General features: G+C 56.7%; 1 non-coding gene across 1 annotated transcript; it reads right to left on the bottom strand.

Annotated features, from left to right (window-relative positions):
• Positions 1–1103: 1103 nt before the first annotated feature.
• LOC123500620 lies at positions 1104–5876 on the bottom strand. Its single transcript, XR_006673406.1, has one exon. It is a non-coding gene; the product is annotated as a large subunit ribosomal RNA (ribosomal RNA).
• Between the last annotated feature and the right edge of the window lie 47 nt (positions 5877–5923).

Here is a 5923-nt window from a genome sequence, read left to right as displayed (position 1 = left end):
TGCGGGAGGCCTCAACTCCTGTTCTTAATTTTTTCTCTCACGCACGGCTGGGACTACCCCAAGCCTCAGCAGTGTGGAGAAATCTCAACCCGTTGATGAAAATGAAAGTTTTTGAGATCCACGTTTTGGCTTTCTCACAGGTTCGTGAGTGCGGGAGGCCTCAGCTCAACTCCGTCTTAATTTTTGCGGGAGGCCTCTCTCCTGTTCTTAATTTTTTCCACGTTCATGACTACCCCAAGCCTCAGCAGTGGCTTTCTCACAGGCTGTGAGTGCGGGAGAAATCCAAACTTTCAGCAGGGCAGGAGAAATCTCAACCCGTTGGCGAATAACTAAGTTTGTTTGGGCTCCGGGAGGCCTCTCAACTCCTCACAGATGATGTTGGTTGGATGTTGGTTGGGTAGCGTAACTGCCTTTTTGTACGATCTGTTTAGAAAATACACAAGGAGCATTGGTTTGAGTTTTGCATTGGGCAAATGAAACTCACTTTGGTTTTTGGCAGCAGTGATTAGAATGTGATGACAACATCCGTTCTCGTTACCCCAATTGACTGTGTACCAATTTGAAAGGTGTAATCCGTAACGAAACGCCACGTAACAAGTGGCGTGGAGACGGGTGTAAGTCTCACAAATGGTTACGGATCTAGTTTTGTTAAGGAAGTAACACCCATTAAAGACTGCACAGGACTGCAAGTTTGGACTAAGTCGTCCTTTTTTGCTAATTACCTGTAGCAGTCAACAAGAGGCTAGTGGTTGTCGTTGTGCGCAGCGGAGCCACGAAACACAACAAACAACTGGCGTTAAACGGCGCGCACTGCTTGATGACTATTAGTCATCGAGAACAGGCGCGACTGTGTTTGGACTTTAAACAGCCACCGGCAAGACCGCCCGTGTTTGCGAGCCTGACCCTGAGAGTAGGAGGAGGAGGAGGAGGAGGACGATTTGTCCTACCTGCCTCCTTCCTGCCTTGATCTCGGGGCACTTGCGCACGGCTTAGTCACCTCGGAGAACGAGGGACCCAGGAGGAGCGTTCGACTCCAGCCGTACTACAGCTCACAACGCACGGTGTGGTAGGCTGGAAATTTAGTTCCGCCATCGGGGTGCGTGACGAAACCTCCAGCCTTAATAGGAGAAGTCTTAGCGGATCGCAGTGAGGATGCTGCTCTGCCGCCCACAACACCCTGACCGGTACGTAAGTCGTCTGCGAACGATTCGGTACGGCACATCAGCATGTGGGTGTTCTGTAGTAGGGAGGGGAAACGCCCGAGACTGTTTGTCGCGACGCTCCCGAGTTCCCTTTGCAAGGGTCCATATTTTTGGCCTCCGCACAAGAAGTGCGGGGGATTAAATCTCTCGATCAACTCAATGGTGACCATCCCAATGCAGGCCGTACACGATATCGTTGGTCATCCAGCCGGGATTCTGCCTTAGAGGCTTTCAGGCATAATCCCACGGACGTAGCTCGCTCCACTGGCCGATCGGCCAAGAGCGGAACCATATGTCCGGACCTGCCGTTCCTCTCGTACTGAGCAGGACTGCTGTGTCAACGACATTCCATTCAACAGTAGGGTAAACTAACCTGTCTCGCGACGGTCTAAACCCAGCTCACGTTCCCTTTTTATGGGTGAACAATCCAACGCTTGGTGAATTCTGCTTCACAATGATAGGAAGAGCCGACATCGAAGGATCAAAAGCGACGTCGCTATGAACGCTTGGCCGCCACAAGCCAGTTATCCCTGTGGTAACTTTTCTGACACCTCTTGCTTAAAACTCCTAAAGTCAAAAGGATCGATAGGCCCTGCTTTCGCAGTCCGTATTCGTACTGAAAATCAGGATCAAGCCAGCATTTGCCCTTTTGCTCTACGCGAGGTTTCTGTCCACGCTGAGCTGGCCTTAGGACACCTGCGTTATCGTTTGACAGATGTACCGCCCCAGTCAAACTCCCCACCTGATAATGTCCTCGGAGCGGATCGCGGCGGGCGCGAACGCCCGGTCGGGCACGCGGCGTTACACCGCGGCCTTCCTTCCGCCGCTTTAGGCTAGAAACAGGAGACAATCCCGGTTGGGGAAGCTCCGATTCCGTCTCACCGAGTAAGTAAAGAAACGATCAGAGTAGTGGTATTTCATTGTCGGCCGCACGAGCCACAAGTGACTCTGATGTGACGGCCTCCCACTTATGCTACACCTCTGATGTCTCTACAAAATCAGACTAGAGTCAAGCTCAACAGGGTCTTCTTTCCCCGCTGTTAAACGCAGGCCCGTTCCCCTGCCTGTGGGTTCGCTAGATAGTAGATAGGGACAGTGGGAATCTCGTTAATCCATTCATGCGCGTCACTAATTAGATGACGAGGCATTTGGCTACCTTAAGAGAGTCATAGTTACTCCCGCCGTTTACCCGCGCTTGGTTGAATCTCTTCACTTTGACATTCAGAGCACTGGGCAGAAATCACATTGCGTCAACATCTATCACTGACCATCGCAATGCTTTGTTTTAATTAGACAGTCGGATTCCCTGGTCCGTGCCAGTTCTGAGTTGATCGCTGGGCGCCAGCCGAAGTGGGTTTGGAGCGGGGGACGGCTACTGCTCGTGCCAGAAGGCAGAGAGAGCCGGCGCCCCCGCGCCCACGCAGCCCAGCGCGTTCCACGGAAGGGCCGGAGACACGCCGGTCCGAGCTCTCGGCCAGAGCGGCGAGAGGGCTAGCGTCGCCGGTACCGTGAGTACTCAACCCTCGTCAGGCAACACCGAGCCGTTTTGGCCCCACCGCCGTGCCAACCTCTCAGCATGAGCTGCGCGGACCCTGCGGATGGATCCCCGACGACACGCACTCCCCCGCCGCGCTGGCTTTTCACTCGCAGACGGCGGAGGGGAGACCGGGAGCGACGCGGGGCCCGTGCCGAAGAACGGCAGAGCCCGCGTCGCCTTTGCTACGAACCCGGTTCCCTTGGTCTCCACCGCTGCACCAGCGGGCTTTGGCAAGGAGTGCGGCGCGGGGCCGCATTTGGAGTGGGTCGCCGCCACCAGAGTAGAGGAGGCACCGTCGCGAGTGGGCGGACATCGGTGGCACGGGAGGGAGAGAAGGTACGCGGTGACACCCAACAGCGCACAACTCGTAACCTCTAAGCCCAGTCCAGCGCCCGAACCCAGGCCCGCTTCCCGCACAGGCCCGACTGGCCTGATCCTCAGAGCCAATCCTTATCCCGAAGTTACGGATCTAATTTGCCGACTTCCCTTACCTACATTAGTCTATCGACCAGAGGCTTTACCTTGGAGACCGGCTGCGGATATGGGTACGCACAGGCCCGAAACTGGGGTGTCTCGCGCAGGCCGCGTGCGTGCGAGTAACACCGCCGCGAAGCGGGAAACAAGCAGCAGCTGACCGCGGTTCGCCCCATGCAGTTACCTGCCTCGCATGTTTCACGGACCGGCAGTGGTACGCGGACGCCGCAAGAACCGCGGCGCTCTACGGCAGACCGTGTTACCAACACCCTTTCGCTCTGCGAGTGGCTTCTAGGGTCACGGCGCCTTAAACAGAAAAGAAAACTCTTCCCGGACCACCGCCGATGGACGCGAGTTGGTTCCCGTTACCGGGTTCCTGCACCAAGGGACACAGCCCAAGATTGAGCTGGTCCCGAGGTTGGCATCCAGGCCTGGTTACGGAATAAGTACCGTATTCCCTTTCGCCACTAACTCCCAACCAGCAACTGAGGAAAATCTCATCCTCTCTCTGTGCTGCCCATTAATGAGAGGTCTTGATGTGCTTGACCGACAGGGCAGCAAAACTCGCTTGGCCGTTGCCTCTAACGTGGGATAAGGCTTTAGCCTTGGGCTTAGGAGCGACTAACCCATGTCCAACTGATGTTCACATGGAACCCTTCTCCACATCGGCCTTCAAGGGAAGTCTCTCGACTATTTGCTACTACCACCAAGATCTGCACCAGGGCGGTTCCAGGCCGGCTCACGCCGGATCCCTTCAGCGCTCACCCCTGCGACCTCCCACTGCCGGGGCTTGAGACCTGGGCTACCCCCCGCTAAGAGGGAAGCTTGGCCTATAGTGCCACCGGCGGTCGAGTATCGGGAGAATGCTTGAGCGCCATACCATTTTAAGGGCTAGTTGCTTCGGCAGGTGAGTTGTTACACACCCTTAGCGGATTCCAACTTCCATGGCCACCGTCCTGCTGTCTATAGCAACCAACGCCTTTCGATGGGGTCTAGATGAGCATTCGTTTAGGCCCCTTAACTCGACGTTTGGTTCATCCCACAGCGCCAGTTCTGCTTACCAAAATGGCCCACTAGATACTCAGATTAGTCGCCGAAGCTTCAGCATTCAAGCAAGCTCGGCATCTCACCCATTTAAAGTTTGAGAATAGGTTGAGGACGTTTCGTCCCCAAGACCTCTAATCATTCGCTTTACCGGATGAAACCTCCGTTTCCACGAGTACCAGCTATCCTGAGGGAAACTTCGGAGGGAACCAGCTACTAGATGGTTCGATTAGTCTTTCGCCCCTATACCCAGCTCTGACAATCGATTTGCACGTCAGAATTGCTACGGACCTCCACCAGAGTTTCCTCTGGCTTCATCCTGGCCAGGCATAGTTCACCATCTTTCGGGTCCCAACATGTCTGCTCATGGTACTTGCCGACAGCACGCGCGCTAGGCCACTCCGGACAGAGCAGGATCGGAAGGCGCCACCGCGCCGGACGAGCCCGAGAAGAAGCCCCCCGAGAGAGGCCCCCGCCCAAAGCCCGCCCAGACACGCGGCACGCCAGCCGAGAGCCCAAGCAAAGCCGATGAGGTCAACAACAGATTCGCGCGACAGCGTCGAATGACAAGTCCCGGGCCTGCGCCCCCCTGCGTACAGGCGAGCAAGCTCGGACCAACGAGCGCACCGCGCCACCCACGGAACCGACGGCGGACGGAGGAAAGGGACTCACTCCGCCCTTGAACCGCCACAGGGCCCCGCTTTGGTATGGCGTGAACGCGGCGGCATCGTCCGGTCAGGGATCGGCCCCGGCACGCGCCTCCGAGGAGACACGCGCCTTTCACTTTCATTGCGCCTTTGGTTTAGTGCGCCCAATGACTCGCACACATGTTAGACTCCTTGGTCCGTGTTTCAAGACGGGTCGGTGGGTCACCGACCTTTGCACGCCGCGAGAGGAAGCTTGCGCCGCCCTCTGCTGCACGACCGTCGCAGGGCAGCCAGGACACCGGAGGTTTCCTTCGAAGGCGCAACGAGGCGCACAACGTCGGGGTACCAGTCCGCCCGGGCCTTCGACGTCCCCAGCAACGGGTCGCGGCGACCACATCACGAGGGGAAATACGCCCGCCGGCGCCGGCTCGAGTGCGGGCACGCCCAGATTTCCTGGGTCGCATCTGCGAATCCCGCACCCGGCCGACCTGGGCCGACGAGCTGAATCCTCGGTTCGACCTTCGAGGTCCCACCCGTTTGGCTCTTAACGGTTTCACGTACTCTTGAACTCTCTTCAAAGTTCTTTTCAACTTTCCTCACGGTACTTGTTCGCTATCGGTCTCGTGGTCATATTTAGCCTTAGATGGAGTTTACCACCTGCTTAGGGCTGCATTATCAAGCAACCCGACTCTACGGAGAGGCCCTTTCCGACAATCTCGTGTACCGCGGGCGCCGCCACACGGGCCTGTCACCTCCACGGGCAGTGGCCGCTTTCAAGCATAACTTAGGCGGTGAGAGACTGCGTGCCGGACCCTCCGAACGTAACACCCTGGCGCCGGGTCACGACGCCAGGTTATGCGCTGGGCTCTTCCCGGTTCAGTCGCCCTTACTAAGGGAATCCCTGTTGGTTTCTTTTCCTCCGCTTATTAATATGCTTAAATTTGGCGGGTACTCTACCCTAACACGAGGTCGACATTGAGCCGCACCGTCAAGCCGCTCAGTCAAGCTTTTCACAGTGC

The sequence above is a fragment of the Portunus trituberculatus genome, unplaced genomic scaffold (assembly GCF_017591435.1).
Source record: "Portunus trituberculatus isolate SZX2019 unplaced genomic scaffold, ASM1759143v1 PGA_scaffold_450__1_contigs__length_19556, whole genome shotgun sequence".
In the NCBI taxonomy this organism is placed as follows: domain Eukaryota; kingdom Metazoa; phylum Arthropoda; class Malacostraca; order Decapoda; family Portunidae; genus Portunus; species Portunus trituberculatus.
This window is presented reverse-complemented; position numbering and strand designations above follow the sequence as displayed.